This window comes from Euprymna scolopes, chromosome 40, assembly GCF_053919585.1.
Source record: "Euprymna scolopes isolate OS-2025 chromosome 40, ASM5391958v1, whole genome shotgun sequence".
NCBI lineage: Eukaryota > Metazoa > Mollusca > Cephalopoda > Sepiida > Sepiolidae > Euprymna > Euprymna scolopes.
In genome coordinates, this window is record NC_136521.1 from 3,582,957 (window position 1) to 3,602,459 (window position 19,503).

Below are 19,503 nucleotides of genomic sequence, written 5' to 3' on the forward strand. Positions count from 1 at the left end.
TTCCCTTCTCATGTAAAATGGCAGACTAGATAAGTGAAAATTATATTAGTAAAAAGGCTAGAATCGAACCCTGTAGACAAGTGGATAATTGAAATCCTAGGAATGCAGTTCGTTGTTAATTCTTTTAGAAATAACTAAATATTATTTATGTCAGAAAAAAGAGCGATTGTCCATTCTTTTAGAATAATTGGATATTAAATATGTCAGTTAAAAGAATGGACAATGCGAGTTTATAAATTAAAAATAGGTTAGATACTGAACAATTAAAATTGGAAATTCTTTGTTTGCTAAAAGTGTGTTTGGACGGGCATATGTAGAAAACGTGATATAGTCACGTTGATTGACAGTAGGTCTCTGACGTCATAGACAAAGGAATTTCTCAATATATTGAATCGGAGGGTTCGAAGTTAGGAAGTTGATTAAAGGGAGAATCAGAGAAGATAACACACAGTGATAGAGTCAGTTGGAGACTGGGAACCCCTTAGAGGCGAAGGGTAGAAGGGAGATGCTTGAATTCCTGACATCATCAATCGGCCGATTGAGGAATAAAGAAATCATCAATAATTTTGTTATTGTGTTGTCTTCGTGTCGTCTTTACAACCGAAAAGGTAAATGTGTTTTGTGCAATCGTCTATAAACGAACTCTAGTATAACACCTTCCAAGTAATATGTCTCCTCCATCATAAGTGAAGTATCTCCCCTCCTCTCTGTTAAGTCCGTAATAATAAAATGAATCCCCCAAGAATCGTCATAGACGTTGTCGTGATATAAATGTATATAAATGTCATTATCATCTTTGTTATGAGTCCCCGTTATATGTGTCCTCTAATATGTATCCGCAACATAACACATGTCCTGATAATCTAGATTTGTAAAACTAATGAAATATGGATGACATGACAGAGTCAAAAAATCAAACGCGCTTGAAAAAAGGATATATTTTCGAGTTAGGGAAATAAAGGGTGTTTAGTCAATCTTGCTCTGGAAGCCGTGACGATAGGACACGTCCCAATAATCTGAATAATCTTAGCCGAATGTAACGTCGATGTCTGTCTGTCTGTATCTTTTAATCTTCAAGTTAAGAAGTTAAGATAGACGAAGGTAATTTAATAATCAGTCAGATACGCAGTCTCTCTATATATACAATAAATCCTCTTTTCAATAAAACCTTGAAAACTCAGCAAAATCTTATTGTGTAATTTATGAATGAACAGTTTATTTTGACTAAGTTAAAAAGATGATCACGGTCACGAATGAAATAACAAGGACAAAATGCAGCGATGATGAGGAGAATAGGAAGCACGTATGTATGAGAAGACTTTATTTCATTCGTTTCTTGATCACTCACGAGTGAGAACGTAATATGCTCATTTCTCTGAACATAATCGGCGCCAACCCATCTTTTGGCCTTCTGATAAGAATGCTGAGTCTTCTAGCTTATCCCCAATAACTATTGTTTCTGTAATTGTTGTCTCACTACGATTGGGCCAACTAATTCTGTGGCCTGCTTGGTAGGACTAAAATTTTCAAAAGACGACGTCGTCAGGAGGGCCGTGTGAATATTATTGCAAGGAGGACTAAGAGTGTGTTTTTATATAGTTGCAGCTGGCACTCATAGCTCGTACATATTCACTCCAAATTTATTTAGCAACAAATTAAACCTCTGAACAGATATTAAATACTTTAAATAAAAACAACAGCAATTATTCTTTTATTTTTATTTTTGAAATCCGTTAAGAGTAGGCTTCATAATTTGTGCATTCATTCTCTTTTGCGAACTGGTATCCTCATTTTCATAATTCCTGTTCCACCACGTTTCAGCCAACTCATCTTTTGGCCTTCTTCAGGTGATTAACCGCGACGGGATAAGAATGCCGAGTCTCGTAATTTATCCCCAGTAATTACTGCCTTTCATATTTATTTTCTCCCCACGATCCTAAGCCTGTGGCCTGCTTGGGTATCCTTAGACGGTTCCCGTGGCGATATGAATAGACGCGTTGGTTCTTTACCGTTCCAATTTATCATTGTCTCAAGATAGCGATTTCAATCCTACCCAAACAAGCCAGATTCCTATTCCTCCGCGGTTAATCATCTGAAAAAGGTCAGAGGATGAGTTAGCCGAAACGTGGTAAGAAAACAACAACTATGAAAATGAGGATAATAGTCCGAAAATTTAATTACTCCACAAATTATGAAGCCTCGTCTTAAAAGATTCCAAAAATAAAAACAAAAAAAATAATGGATGTTTTTATTTAAACTATTCAATATATGTCTGGAGATTTAATTTATTCACAAGTAAATTTGGAATGAATGTGAGTGCCTCAGCCTTCCACGCAATAATATTCACACAGCCCTCTTAACATATTAATTCTTTTGATCGACGAACGTAACATGCGTTTTGATACAGTTACTAATGGAACTTTGATGTATAAATTTTGAGGCAAAAATCTACTATTGCTTCTATTACTAATAGAGATTACATATCTGTCTCTTTTCAGGAAAACTATGTTATCAATTTTATTTCTAATTTTGTTTTAGTAAATCAGAAGAGATAATATTACATACACACACACACACACACACATATATATATATATATATATATATATATATATATATATATATGTGTAGTGAAGTATAAAAAAAAGAAATAAAAAATATATATATATATATATATATATGAGACACAGTTGTTTCTTCCAAAAGGTCGAGCTCTTCAACATCCAAAAATAATTCACCGTCACAAACAGAATTCGTCGTCACTTCTTCCAACCGTCGTTTCACTCTCTGCGCTCTTCGCCCTGCTTAAAAAAAAAAAAGAAAGTACCGTTTATATGCTGCCCATTTCTCCACTTATGCAAATTGACTATCAACCAGAGCCATCTAGTTTTCCATTTCTCCAAACAGCCAATTTGCAAAGGGGGACAACTCAAACCACAATATATATATATATATATATATATATATATATAAATTTTTCTCTTCATTGCAACCTCTTCTATACAGAAGAGACGTTGAAAGCCTGTTTCTGCTCTATCGTTATTTTAATGGCAAGTGTTTATCTAAGCCCCAACCTACGGTCAATTCGTGTCAAACTTTCACACAAAACATGCAATCAACAAGCTATAATCAGTACCAACAATTTCCCCCTCTCTATCTGTGCTTTAATCTACATGAATAAGCTTCTTCCCTAAAGCTTCTCACTTTCGAAACACTGTTCTGCTGTTCTGCTTCCCGGTCGACTACAATACGGTAGCCTTCACGTCTAATGTAAACAAGTGCTTGTCTAGTTGTCCCTAGTTGTCTAGTTGTTGCAAAAATAAATGGTGAGAAAGAAGAAAGAAGAAAAAAAAAATTCAAATCATCAAAAAGAACAAATGGCTTCCCAGCGCGTAAAAAGAATATTTGCCTTGTTATCCTACTGTCTCTATTTCTTTTCCTCTTCTCGGTAAACAATAACAAATTTGTCATAAAACAAAAATTCATTTCACAAATTTTCAGTAAATACACACACACACACACACACACATATATATATATATATGTGTGTAGTGAAGTATAAAAAAAAGAAATAAAAAAAATATATATATATATATGAGACACAGTTGTTTCTTCCAAAAGGTCGAGCTCTTCAACATCCAAAAATAATTCACCGTCACAAACAGAATTCGTCGTCACTTCTTCCAACCGTCGTTTCACTCTCTGCGCTCTTCGCCCTGCTTAAAAAAAAAAGAAAGTACCGTTTATATGCTGCCCATTTCTCCACTTATGCAAATTGACTATCAACCAGAGCCATCTAGTTTTCCATTTCTCCAAACAGCCAATTTGCAAAGGGGGACAACTCAAACCACAATATATATATATATATATATATATATATATATATATATATATATATAAATTTTTCTCTTCATTGCAACCTCTTCTATACAGAAGAGACGTTGAGATCCTGTTTCTGCTCTATTGCTATTTTAATGACAAGTGTTTATCTAAGCCCAACCTACGGTCCATTCGTGTCAAACTTTCACACAAAACATGCAATCGACAAGCTATAACCAGTACCAACAATTTCCCCTTCTCTATCTGTGCTTTAATCTACATGAATAAGCTTCTTCCCGAAAGCTTCCCACTTGCGAAACACTGTTCTGCTGTTCTGCTTCCCGATCGACTACAATATGGTAGCCTTCACGTCTAATATAAACAAGTTCTTGTCGAGTTGTCCGTATAAGAAATCCAAATTCTATCAAATTTACGCCATTAACAATTACGACACTATCACCTTACCTACATTAACCCTTATCCTCGATAGGCCTCTGGGTCTTGATAAGTAGTGATTTTTTGTAAAAAGAAAATTATTGATATGTCCCAGAAAAGGGTATATTTGCTTGACGTAATTAAGTGGCCTTGGCTACTGTAATCAGGTAATACAAACAAGTAGGTCGCTTAAACGAACAGTTGTTCTTAGTCGTAGCTTTACGATTTCGGCGATGGTTGTTATACCGTTCGTATTTATAGTTTTGCACTAACTAATCATAGTGTTGTTAGGAGGAACCCGTTGGTATAAATATCCAATGCATGAATATTATTTTTTTACAGTAGTTATTTACTATTTACTTTGCTATTTGCAAATATCAAGTTTTTTTTTTTTTTTTTACAAAGACATCACCACAATATCAAGGCCCAGAGGCCACTCAAGGATAAGGGTTAAAGAGTGTACAGTAGAAGTTGGTCAATATAGTAATCATTAGTAATGAAAATTTGGTAAATTTAATAACTTATATGGAACGGCTGATCAAGAACTTATTTATTTTAGACTTGAACAAAACCATATTGTAGTCAGCCGGAAAGCAGGAAAACAGAAGACCATTCCACACGCGGGCAGTTCTAAGAAAGAAGCTTTGTTCATGGAATCTACGTTTAGGTTTAGGCACAGATAAAGAGTGGGGGAAATTATTGATAGTGTTTACAGCTAGACGAGTGTTTCTTGTGAAAGTTTGGCGAGGGGGGACCATAGATTGAAGCTCAGTTGAACACTTTCCATGAAAATAACGATACATTAGAGACAAACTCGCAACATCTCTTCTGTGAGATAGAGGTTGCAAGGAGGAGAAAAGGACATCTCCTACGAGGCTACGAAGTCTATTTTGAACTCTATCAAGGCAGGACAAGTCCTTTCTAGCAGCTCCTGCCCAGATGTGGCAACAGTATTCCATCCTTGGACGTACCTGGCTCTTATATAGATAGAGAATAGCATCAGCAGTGAGATATCTACTGGATCGATAGAAAGATCCCACCATTTTTCCAGCGGCCTTGGCAACAGATTTGATATACGTGTTCCATTTAAGATCAGGAGTAATGGTCAAGCCCAGAAGCTTGTCAAAACTTGAGGCCTCCTGAAGACGAGAGCCATTCATTTCAATTGATGACAAATGTGGATTAGAATGTTGATGATGTAAAGAGAGAAGCTTGGTTTTAGATGCATTAAAAGTAACCAGCCACTCCTTTCCCCATTGTACTACGTGCTCAAGATCAGAGGAGAGAGAATTGGAGAGAACTTGGTCGTTTACTGTCTTAGATGTGGTACCATAAATGGTAGTGTCGTCAGCATAAATGTCTACAAATGATGTAAGGATATGATTTGGAAGATCATTAATGTAGATCAGGAAAAGAGTTGGGCCCAGGATGGATCCCTGAGGGACACCGGCATTAATACTGTGAGCTTCTGATTTTTGCCCCTCAACTACTACTCTTATAAACCTATCAGAAAGAAATGATTTAATAATTGAGAAGACTTTTCCAGCTATACCATAGCTAGCGATCTTATGAAGTAAACCTTTATGCCATACCCTATCAAAGGCTTTAGATATGTCAAGAGCAATTGCCCTAGAAAGATTGCCACCGTCGAGAGATTTGCTAATCCTATGCGATATAACTGTAAGGACATCTGCTGTAGATCTAGCAGAACGGAAACCATATTGAGTGTCACTAAGAAGGTTATTTTTGTTGAGATGGTTGATTACTTCTGTATTTAATACAGATTCTAGCAACTTACTCATGACGCACAGGAGACTTATTGGCCTGTACTGAGAGGGGGATGAGCGATCACCTGAGTTCTTAAATACAGGGCATACTGATGAGATTTTCCAGGGAGATGGGAAACTATTCTCCTTAAGACAACGTTTAAACAGTTTTGTAAGTATGGGCGCTAGTTCAGGTTGAAGTTTTTTGAGTACTATAATTGGAATACCATCAGGGCCAGTTGCTTTACTGGAATCAAGGTTTTTGATTAGCTTGGCAACATCACGTACAGATATACGTATATCACATAGCGTGTTTTCTGATACAAGAGGAAATATTGGGGGTTGGCGGTCTTGGTCGCAAAGGGTAGAATTAGCTGCAAAGTTCTTGACAAAGAGTTTGGCTTTGTCTGATGCTGACGAGATTACCTCAGGTCCATTGATAATAGTTGGGATGGAGCACACGTTTCTGTTCAGGATTCTGTTTGCTATTTGCCAAAACTGGTGGGAACCAAGCCGCTGCTCAGCTACTTTGGACTTAACAGATTGAGCATACAACTCTCTTGCGTTCCTTATTACTTTCTTACAATGGTTGCTGGCAGTCCTGAAAACGGCTTTAGTTTCCATACATCTATTACGTTTGAAGCAGTGGAAAAAGTGATTTCTGTGCGCAATGGCAGCAGCACATTCTGGAGAGAACCATGGCTGGCTGTTAGGTTTTTGCTGAAACTTTTTAGAGGGTATGAAATGGTCAATACCTACAATTAACCATTCAGTTAGGTCTAATACTATAGAGGACACATCCTTTTTAAACATGGAATGCAGAGGTAGATCAGATATAAATGTACGGAAGCTATCCCAGTCAGCCTTAGTGTATCGATATACTGTACGATGAAGAGGTACGTCTGGGGACTTATTACATTTCATTTTTATCTTAATTGATACAACAGAGTGGTCGGAAGATCCAAGAGGCGACAGAACAGAAACTGAACATAGTTCAGGGCAAGTTGTGAGAAAAAGGTCTAGTAGGCTCGCATACTGGCCGTCATTATCGGGCACACGGGTAGGTTCCTGAACAATCTGAGTGAGGTCATAGGCAATGGAGAAATCATGACAGAACCTCCCCTCATCATCGGTCTTGTTTGAGTGGGTCAACCATTCGACGTTGTGAACATTGAAGTCTCCACATACGTGAATGTTAGCTGAAGGATAAGTAGAAAGGACTTGGTCAATTTTCTCAGATATGCTTTGAAAGATAGTAACTCCGCTGTTGTGGGGGCGATAGAGAGTAAATATAAATGCAGTAGTGTGAGCTAAAGCAACCCGGAAGCACATATAGGGTAAGTTAGGATCTTCCCTGGAGATGTCCCTCCCACATGGAAAGCTATCTTTAATATAGGCACATATTCCATTCCCATGGCGATCTTGGGGGTCAGATTTAGAAGTTAAGTTAGAGTATCCTGTAATTGCAAACTCATCTAGGGAAATAGCTTGTCCAATGCCAGTTTCACTTAAAAATAAAAGGTCTGGTTTAGTCTCCTGTAATTGGGTTTCAACCTCTGGAAGGTTCAAAATTAATAACTAGAAATATCCGGTGTTGTCCGGTATTTAACGTAACGTTAAATTTCTTAAATAATGCAAAAACAAAATTGAAACATGGCATGAGAGTATTATCCTATATACTAAACAGTTCTCTTTTTGTAAGTAAAAAATACTCGAGCTAAGATTGGAACCGAAACCTAAAGAAAGTTAAGTACGATGACTGTTAGGCTAGCTTGACAGGGTCTTTGCAAAATGTTTCCAAACCTTTTTATTTTTAACATAATGTAAACGATAGGCGCATGCGTAGTCGTGAAACAGTTATCAAACAGGTAAAAATCCGACGACTCTTACGTACCAATATTTTTTTTTTAATTTTGATCCATTGGCAGTCCCTTTTTTCCGGTTGACAACTGACTAAAAAGTATTCGAAATATCCCAATACAAATTATATACCAAATTTCAAGTCTGTAGATTAAACATTTTTGAGTATATAGATTGAGAAGTGCCCTCACACACAGACTCACACTTTTATAGATGTATAGATAAGAATTTTATGCGTCAAGGATGATCACATTTATTTTCGTCTTCCCATTTTACCACATTAGAAGTAGTCATTGTGTTTAAATTTATCCCTGCGAAAACAAAAAGCAAACAAGAATGTCGCTACTGTAACATAGCATGTGACGCGATGTAACATCAGGTGTAACATAGAATGAGATGAAATGTAACATAGCATGTAATGGAGTGTAGCAGCATGTGACGGAGTGTAACGTAGCATGTTACAGTGTGTAACATAGCATGTAACGTATTGTAACATAGCATGTAACGTATTGTAACATAGCATTAACGTATTGTAACATAACATGTAACGTATTGTAACATGGCATTAACGTATTGTAACATAGCATGTAACGTATTGTAACATAGCATGTAACGTATTGTAACATAGCATTAACGTATTGTAACATAGCATGTAACGTATTGTAACATAACATGTAACTGGGTGTAACATAACATGAAATGGAGTGTAACATAGCATGTGACGGGAAGTAATATTTAATGTAACGTAGTTCAACATAGCATGTAATGGCGTATAACACAACATGTGACGGAGTATAACGTAGCATGTGACGGTGTGTAACATAGCATGTAACGTTTTGTAACATGGCATTAACGTATTATAACATAGCATGTAACGTATTTTAACATAGCATGTAACGTATTGTAACATAACATGTAACTGGATGCAACATAACATGTAATTGAGTGTAACATAGCATGTGACGGGAAGTAATATCAAATGTAACATAGTGCGGCATAGCATGTAATGGCGTATAACACATGTGACGGAGTATAACGTAGCATGTGACGGTGTGTAGCATAGCATGTAACTTATCGTAACATAGCATGCAACGTATTGTTACATAGCATGTAACGTGTTGTAACATAATATGTAACGCATTGTAACATAGCATATAACGTATTGTAACATAGCATGTAACTGGGTGCAAAATAACATGTAAGGTATTGTAATATAGCATGTAAGGTATTGTAATATAGCATGTAACGCATTGTAACATAGCATGTAACGCATTGTAACATAGCAGGTAACGTATTGTAACATAGCATGTAACTGGGTGCAACATAACATGTAATGGAGTGTAACATAGCATGTGACGGGAAGTAATATAAAATGTAACGTAGTGCAACATAGCATGTAATGGCGTATAACACAACATGTGACGGAGTATACCATAGCATTGGATGGTGTGTAACATAGCATGTAACGTCTTGTAACATATCATGTAACGTATTGTAACATAGTATGTAATGTATTGTAACATAGCATGTAACATATTGTAATATATCATGTAAAGTATTGTAACATAACATGTAACTGGGTGCAACATAACGTGTAATTGAGTGTAACATAGAATGTGACGGGAAGTAAAACAAATGTGACGTATTGTAGCATAGCATGTAATGGCGTATAACACAACATGTTACGGAGTATAACGCAGCATGTAACGGTGTGTAACATAGCAAAAACGAAATGTATCATCAAATGTGATAAAGTATAATATACCATGTGTCCGGGTGTAGCATAGCATGTAATATAGTGTAACATAGCATGCTACAACGTGTAATATAGTATGAGATGGGTGTAACATAGCGTGTAATGGAGTTGTAACATAACATGTGACGGGATGTAACATACCATATGACTGAGTGTAACATAGCATGTTATAATGTTTAACATAGTATGAAGTGGGTGTAACATAGCGTGTAACGGAGTGTAACATAGCATGTAACTGAGTGTAACATAGCATGTTACAAAGTGTAACATAGTTTGAGATGGGTGTAACATAGCGTGTAATTGAGTGTAACATACCATGTGATGAAGTGTAACAAAGCATATGTTGTGTAACGGGGGTTTATATGGGGAGACAACATATAATAATATAAGAAATTACGTCGTGCCAGGGAATTGAACATTGCCAAGGCTGTCGCTAAGAAGGTGGTGTACCTCTACTGCGTTAAAAGAAATTGTTACCACATCTTGGTTAGTGAATATACTGTTAGTCTCTCACTCGTAGAAAGGGTTCAGACAAGAGGCTCAAATATATTAGGTCCCCCAACTACTAGCTAAGCTCGGACCTCTGTCTTATCGCCAAAGTGTTACATCTTTGTCCTTGTTTTACAAGTCCTTTAAAGGAATGTGCTCTGATCAACTCATAGCACTTGTGCCCTCTCGGCGTATATATTCTCAACAACAAACAAATTCCCACCTATTCACTGCTGAGATCCTAAGATACCGGAGAGTGTTGTACACTTTTTTTTTCGGACTGCTACACTTTGTAATTTCGTACCGGTTCCCTGTTTAATTGACTATATTGAAGTTTAAATGTAATGTAAACAAACATCTCACTGCACAATTACACACAGTTACTCTGTTAGATATGATACAATTGACGTTTTAATTGAGAATATGCCTTCGTTTGCGTGCAAATGAGTAAAATATATCATTTTTTTATTTCCCTTGTTTGAACATTTGAAGAACTCATAAATACAGAAAAATGTATTTACTACATTTTAATTGGTTTATATTATATATATATATATATATATATATATATATGTGTGTGTGTATATATATATATATATATATATATATATATATATATACTCCTATAAATTTGTTATGTGTGTATTGATATTCATATTATACCCCCTTTTTTCTATTTATTTAAAAGGAAAATACAATTTTGTTATATATGGGTCCTTGAATCGGATTCACCTGCAAAAGATCTAGCTAATTTGCATATTCTTTTAAACATTCATTTTAATTTATTCCCTAATAGATTTTTCGATTAAATATCAGCAACGTTGAGTCTGGCCAGTACAAGATGGGTGACCATTTGGAAAGGCGAGGCGCTGTATGTACCGCGAGGTACAATATCAGGTTGAGAAACTGGCAAGCTATATCCTTCTCCTGAAGGTATATGGGACTCTGTGCCGTGGTAGGCAGCCCATCTAGTGATGGCGTCACGATAAAGAAATAACCTTGATAGCCCTTGCAAAGCATCAAGTATTCAGCTACGGACAAGATTGGAATTACACTACTACTTGTGTAGTGAGTTCGATCTCGACTGCGACCGCATACGACAACGACAAAGGGTCTTTCAGCAGCTCCTACCCGGATTTGGAAACAATACTCCATCCTTGGACGTACTTAGCTCTTATATAGGTAGAGAATTGCATCATCAGTGAGACATTACTGGAGGCATAGAACGATCCCACTATTTTTCCAGTAGCCTTTGCAACAGATCTGAAGCACGTGTCCCATTACAGTCTTCAATTATATTCGTCTTCTGTATTCATATCACCCTATGTTAATAAGTAAATGATTCATCGTCATTCAATATTACAATATGTATTGATCAATAAAATTTAAACAAGTGGCTAATGAAAATATTTAATTCATGAATTTTCAAAGATATGCTCTTTTCATAAGAAAATTAACATTAATAAAAATATATTGCATTTTTAAAACTTTTATAACTCATCATTTAATATATATATGTATATATATATATATATATATATATATAAGTAGATTGTAGTTTGCTTGAAGCATTGTTGAAGAAAATTATAAGGTAAAATTAAAAGCCAAGAACAATGCGAGATTTTTTTTATAGAGTAAAATTAAATGAAAACGAAAGAAATAAATTTCTTTTTTTTTGTTGTTTTACTGTTGTTTAGAGTTAAAATTTGTGTGAAAAAGAAAAAACAAACAACAAAAAAAAAGAAATTTATTTATTTTGTTTTCATTTAATTTTACTCTATAAAAAAAAATCTCGCATTGTTCTTGGCTTTTAATTTTACCTTATATAATAATATAATATATATATATATATATATATATAAGTGAAAGTGTCTGTGTGTGTCTGTGTGTCTATGTGTCTGTGTACATTTCTCTACGCAATAACTCTGTCAATTTTAAGCTTAAAGATTCGAAATTTGATATACAGGGTACTGAGATTTGGGGAAATGGATGTGATTGGTTTTCGGACAGACATTTGCCGATTGAGGGGTCAATGTTCAACGATTTGACCTTTGAGAACTCTACCAAACTCCTCCTACAATTTTGGGTCTAAACACGTGAAATTTTAGATATAGGTTCATTGGACATGGATTTAACTTAATAACTTTATTTGAGCCTTAAACAATAAAATTTAAGGGGTCATAATAGGGGTCAAAGTTTAAAAAATTGACCGTTTTTTCGGTTTGGCTCAGCATATACCTCAAAATACTCGGCCAACGTCAGGCTGAAATGCTAGTATATATATATATATATATATATATATATATATATATATATATATATATATATATATAACAAAAACAGACTTGTAAATTAGAATTATACAAAAGTTTTTATCATTCGACAGAATACTCCAAAGTTGGGTGTTCCTTAATCCGCGGCGTTTCAAAGAATTCTATTTTTTCTCATTAGAGGAAAAAAATATTAGCGAAATATTTAGAAGGTGACGTTAAAAGTTTTAACATTTCTATGATATATATATATATATATATATATATATATATATATATATATATATATATATATATATATATATATATATATACTGTGAAAGTTCGTTCGCTATGAATCCGAACCTGCTACGCTAGTTTTGTTGAAATTTTATACAAACATAGTTTAAGTGTCTGACAGTGTTTTTCGATATATTTTGTATCGGAATGCCTCCGATTAGTATCGAAAATCGATAATCAAAAAATTCTCATAAACAAAAGAATAGTTTGTTTAGACTGTATATGGTAGTATATGGGACTATGTAAACGGCAGGAACCAATAGGACAAATTATGGAACCTGGGGTGGTTAACTTTGGTCATCAAACATCCTGAGAACGGCAACCAATGTACGTTTCCCGGTAGGGATTACCTGGTCGTCGTTAGGGCTCTTCTGCTCCTATGGTGGGCGACTCCATGCCCCGCCAATATCAACAAACGGTATTCCAGAAAACAATGAAAACATACCTCAATCTGTTGGACATCGTTATTGTCCATCTCTGGTCGTAACGGCAATAGTTCCTTAAAAGGAGGGGAGAGTTTCTTAGCTTTTCAACCAACTCCCGTTTGTAATTCTCTGAAAAATTAAATGTAGACGTACCTCTTTTGTTGGGCTGTCCACAACTTATTGGTGTTGGTTTTCTGGCTGGAATGGCTGCTTGCATAAACATGCTCGGTGATGAAGAAATGAAACGTAACAGTTTATCAATAATGTAAATCTCACCTGTCTGTTTAAATATATGTATCTATGTATGTCTCGCAAAAATTTGCGACAGAGACTGAGAATATTTGTATTATTTTGCAGTGCGACATCTCGGACGACAAATATCGAAAAATTGGCGAACACACATTAATTGCTTCACCCTTAACTGGGCACTTTTCTACAGGGATGGATCGCTTTTTTCGCCGATATTTTCGAAAGTCAATCCCTCTTTTCGATTGTCTAGCCTTAATTTAAACATTCGTCACTTCTGGTTTGGCTATTGGTGCAACAGCAAAGATATCACGTACCTACTACCACTTTTTTTTTTGCCCAACACACCTACAAACACCCGGACAATGGTGGGAACGCAGGCTAATTTTATAATATTTTAATCTTATCTAATTATTTTATGAAAAAAAAATTACAATATGTTAAACTTGAAAAATAATTAATAACAATCAAACTTTAAAGGACTTAATTACTTTTAACTAACTTATTGCACTGCGGAAGAGAGAAGGTGTCTCCCGTTTTGCATACGTGCTATACATAACCAATTTGTGTTTTCTTTTTAAATAAATAGAAAAAAGGGTTTTAATATGAATATCAATACATAAAAAGTATTTCATGTGGATTTCTATGTGACTTAATACGAACTAAAATAGTATATAACCCGAACTAAATTTATTTGAATGTCATGTATATCTATGTATCTATCTATATATCTATAAAAGTGTACGTGTCTGTCTGTCTGTGTGTCTGTCTGTCTGTGTACATTTCCCTACGCAATAACTCTGTCAATTTTTAGTCTATAGACTCGAAATTTGAAATACCGGGTACTGAGATTTGGAAAAATCGATGTGACGGGTGTCAGCCAGAAATTTGGCTGTTAAGGGGTCAAATTTCAACGATTTGACCTTTAAGAACTCTACCAAATTCCTCCGACAATTTTGGGTCTAGACACTTGAAATTTTAGATATAGGTTCCTTGAACCTGGATCTAACTTAATAAAGTGATTTGAGCCCGAAACTATAAATTTTAAGGGGTCATAATAGGGGTCAAATTAAAAAAAAAATTACTCTTTTTTTTTTGCTCAGCATACACCTCCAAACACCCGGGCAACGCCGGGCTGAAATGCTAGTATATATATAAAAGTGAAAGTGTCTCTGTGTGTCTGTGTATCTGTGCGTCTGTGTACATTTCCCTACGTAATAACGCCGTCAATTTTTATTCTACAGACTCGAAATTTGATATACAGGTTACTGAGATTTGGGAAAATCTTTGTGATCGGTTTTTGGTCAGAAATTTGCCGATTAAGGGATCAAAGTTCAACGATGTGATCTTTGAGAACTCTACCAAACTCCTCCGACAATTTTGGGTCTACGCACTTGAAATTTTAGATATAGGTTCCTTGGACATGGACCTAACTTAATAACTTGATTTGAGCCCAAAACAATAAATGTTCAGGGGTCATAATAAGGGTCAAAGTTTTTAAAAATTGACCTCTGCGGTCTCTTCCAAATTACTCAGACAATTTCTGGTCTAAATGTTTGAAATTTTACATAAAGGGTATTCAGAAATAGGGCAAGCTTGTTCATCAGTTTGGGTCGAAAATTTTTAGTCACCAATATATAAATTTATGTATGTATGTCTGTTTGCATGTCTGTCTTAAAAGTTCAATAGAGGCGACGGATTTTACCAAGATCAGTATCGTTTTAAAGATCGATCTATCATACGAGAAATATCGAAAAATTGGCTAAAAACATTATCTTCCCCTTCAACTAGGAACTTTTCTACAGGATGGTCACTTTTTTCGCCGATATTTTTGAAAGCTATCCTTTATATTGTCTAGCCTTAATTTTTTAAAAATTTTTTAAATGTCGCTTCTGGTTTGGCGGTGGTCGTAACAGCATAAACGTTACGTTTTACCCCGTTCTTTTCCTCGCGGTACGGGTTTGAGCCTGGCTTCCTACTACCACTTTTTTTTTTTTTTTTGCTCAACATACACATCCAAACACCCGGGCAACGCCGGGCGCCCATGCTAGTATATAAATAATATAAATTTTTGAATAGTATAAACATTTAATTATATATATATAAATAATAAAATAGTAAAATATATATATAATGCACTTATTGATTTGTAAATCGCCACTTGTTCTCGTCTCCTCTTACCAACAGCGACTATAATTCATTCCTCGCATTGTGACAGCCTTCTAAATCTCTTTTACATATATATATATATATATATATATATATATATATATATATAATTAAATGTTTGTACTTTGAAATTATTAGATTAATATCGAACAAATTCTAAGAAATAATAAACAAAAACGATAACCTCATACATAATTGCAAAGATGACCTTCCATAATATGGAAAATAAACATTTAGAATATGAGTAGTTAGTTTCGTAACAATAAACTCGTGCATCTTCTAATGGTATAAAATGTTCTTCTAATGAATGTGCGTATGCAGAGTGTATATACGTTTGTATATACGTGTCACACTCATCTGTATGACATGTGCATATACGCGTGTTCGTCTAATTTAGTTTTTCTATCGTTCGCTGAATTGATGCTTGTATAATACTTACGACAACAGATACAGTTTAAACAGATGCAGGTTAAACAGATACTGTTTAACAACAAAGATGTAAAATTTACAACAGAAAAGGAACAAATAACATTTCTCTGGGATTATAGCATTGGGCCAATTGGAAAAACATACCTGGTCCGTCTTTGATCTTGTTTCACGGATCCTGAGGAAGAAAAAAAAAGGTTCAATCACGAGTAATCAACAAATATCGGGCTGTCTTTTCAGCAACTTTATTACCGATGTTAGCAACTGCAACACTAGTTCTAAACTAATGCATTATAATCCTCTCTACTGGGAGCTATAATCGTCCGTGGACCCGTCTTTCTCCCTCTCTCGACTCCGACTTCCTCTGTTCTTTCTCGAATTAGAAAATTCCCGTTCTCGAATCAAAAAATCATACGTGTTATTCTCAAGCACTACCTAAAGTTTACGTCACTGTGTGACCTCTCGGTCAGACTCTAGAAGTCAACCTATTTTTAAATTGCTTGTTTTCTAACATTCTTTTCTATTAAACATCTTAACATAAATAATTTGATCTGTTAATAATTATTTCGCTTTAATAACTTCTATTTTTAAAAATATTATAACAATCATAACAGTCGTCGACTAGCATTCATTCGGCATTGCCTGATAATATCTAACAAAGGGAGATAATAAAATCTTAGCAAATAATTTCTCTTTAAAAAACAGATTTATCTGGAGAGATAGATTAGTGGTAGGACATTCGACTACGGATCAAAGGATCCCTTATTCAGGCCAAGATGTACCTCACCATATTATTTTAATTTTATTAATAAAGCAATACACGATAAAAGGAGAAGTACCATTAAAAATCGGCGCTAATCATTTCCTTGTATATTTTAAAACTGAACATTAATCAGAACTTACTTTTCCAGGGCATTTATCGTCAAGCCAAAATATCAGCTGACGTGATATTGTAAACAAACACAGACAGAATTTTATGCCCGACATTATTATTATTATTATTATTATTATTATTATTATTATTATTATTTATTTATTTATTTATTTTATTTTTTTTTTTTTTTTTTTTTTGCGAATTAGGCGACCGAGCAAATTGTTCCTCAGACTATATACGATTCAATAAAGAATTGATTCTATAATAATACATACGCAATCTGCACAAAATTAAAATATTATGTTTAAGCGTATTGTATGACCGGGAAACGAGGGGCGTCTAGCTGTCGTTTGAGCGGTCGTTTCAATCCTGGCTTGATGGAGTTGCTTGTCTAGTCGCATTGATGAGCTGTGATACAGCGAAACAATACTGAACGTGGATGATTATAACGCTCACTATTCTAGGTTGAGCATACTGAGAGGATGATATACCAACTGCCATTAGCGCATTAAGCGATGCTGTTTGTGTAAAGAAATAAAGCTTAGACGTTTGAAATATTATCATGTGTTTTAGCGAAGAATTGCTTCATGCCATCTTGTTTGAGACTGATACGCTAGTAACGACACCTGTCGGAAATATAGGATCAACCTATTTTTTCGGCCCAATAATAGACAAGCACCTTTTATTGAAAACTGTTTTTTATTAATAATTATTTTCCTTCCTCATCGTTTTCCGTATTTTTGGACATGTTACTATTTGTGACATGACAATTACATAGGTACCATTTGTTTTACTTGAAATTCAATATTTTTTCCTTATAATATAGAAGCACCAAAGAAATAAACAAACTGTTAAGTTTGCAGGTTGAAACAAGTAACGTAGAAAGCAATACAAACGACGACTCAACAAACAAAGGTAGATCAAATAAGAAGTGTATTAGGAAAAGGTATATTTACAGGATATTTACATAATGGTGTCAAATAAGAGAGTCTTTGCTGGAGAAACATATCTGCTCTCGGTGGCCTTCGGTGGCCTTCGGTGGCTTCTGGTGAACACACACTCAGACTAACTGAGTCTTCCTATTTATGTGTAATTACTATCCACATGTGCAAATGAATGTGTGCCACCACAACACAGACAAACAAACTTTTTTTGGAATAGTTTTATTTTTACTAAAAATAATATATACTTAATTTGAAATGTAGGATCTTCCAAACGATTGTGAAAAATGGAGCGCATGATCCCGTGCCGTCAGACATGTGTTAGCTATACAAACTATGAAAAAGAAGAAGCGACTTTTAACACCGTATTCGAAAGGTATTTGAAAGTATTCCAAAAGGTATTTGAAAGGTATTCGGAATAATTTGAAAGGTATTTGAAAATATTCGAAATGTATTCTAACGTATTACGAATGTATCTGAAAGTAGTCGAAATGTATCTAAAAGTATTCGAAAGGTATTTAAAATGTATTCGAAAGGTATGCAAGACTATTCATAAGTATGAAAAGAATTTGAAAGTATTTAAAAAAAAGTATTTGCAAATATTTGAAAGTTACCTAAAAGGTATTCAAAATATTTTAAGGTATACGAAAGATTTTCAGAAGGTATTCGAAAGTATTCAAAAATAATTCAGAAGTATTATAAAGTAATTGAATGATATTGAAAAGTATTCGAATAGTATTCCAAAGTATTCAAAAGGTATTAAAAACTATTTGAAAGTATTTTAAATATATCCAAAAGAATCCAGAAGGTGTTTGAAAAGTATTCGACAGTTATTCAGAACTATTTAGAAGTATTTGAAATATCGAAACTATTTTATAGGATTCAAAGGGACTTTGAAAGTATTCGAAATGTATTTGAAAGTATTTGAAAAGTTTTCAAAGGTTTTTCGAAAATATTCAGAAGTATTCGAAAGGAGTCAAAAGCTATTCAAAGTATTAGATAAGTATTTGGAAGGTGTTCCAAAGTAGTCGGAAAGTATTCAAAATGTATTCGAAAGTATCTAAAAGGTATTTGAAAATATTTATATGCAATCGAAAAGTATTTGAAAGATATAAAGAAAGTTTTCTAAAACGTATTTCTTTAGTATTAGAAAGTATTAGAAAGTATTTTAAAGGTTTATTAAAGATATTTGAAAGTATTCGAAAAGTATTTAAAAGGTATTTTAATGATATACAAAAGGGATTCAAAAATATTAAAATTTATTCGACAAAATTCAAAATGCATTACAAAGTATTTGAAATGGATTCGAAAGTTTCTAAAAGGTATTTAAAAGGCATTAGAAGTATTCGAAAGTATTCAAAAGTATTTGAAAGTATTCTAAAAATACTAGAAAATATTCAAAGATAATTTGGAAGGTATTCAAACAAATTCAAAAAGTATTCGAAAGGTATTTTAAAGATATACCAAAAGTGTTCGAAAGTATTTGAAAGTATTCTAAAAATACTAGAAAATATTCAAAGATAATTTGGAAGGTATTCAAAAAAATTCAAAAAGTATTCGAAAGGTATTTTAAAGATATACCAAAAGTGTTCGAAAGTATTTGAAAGTATTCTAAAAATACCAGAAAATATTCAAAGATAATTTGGAAGATATTCAAAAAAATTCAAAAAGTATTCGAAAAGTATTTTAAAGTATTCGAAAACTATTTAAAAATATTGCAAAATATTTGAATAGTCTCAAAAATGATT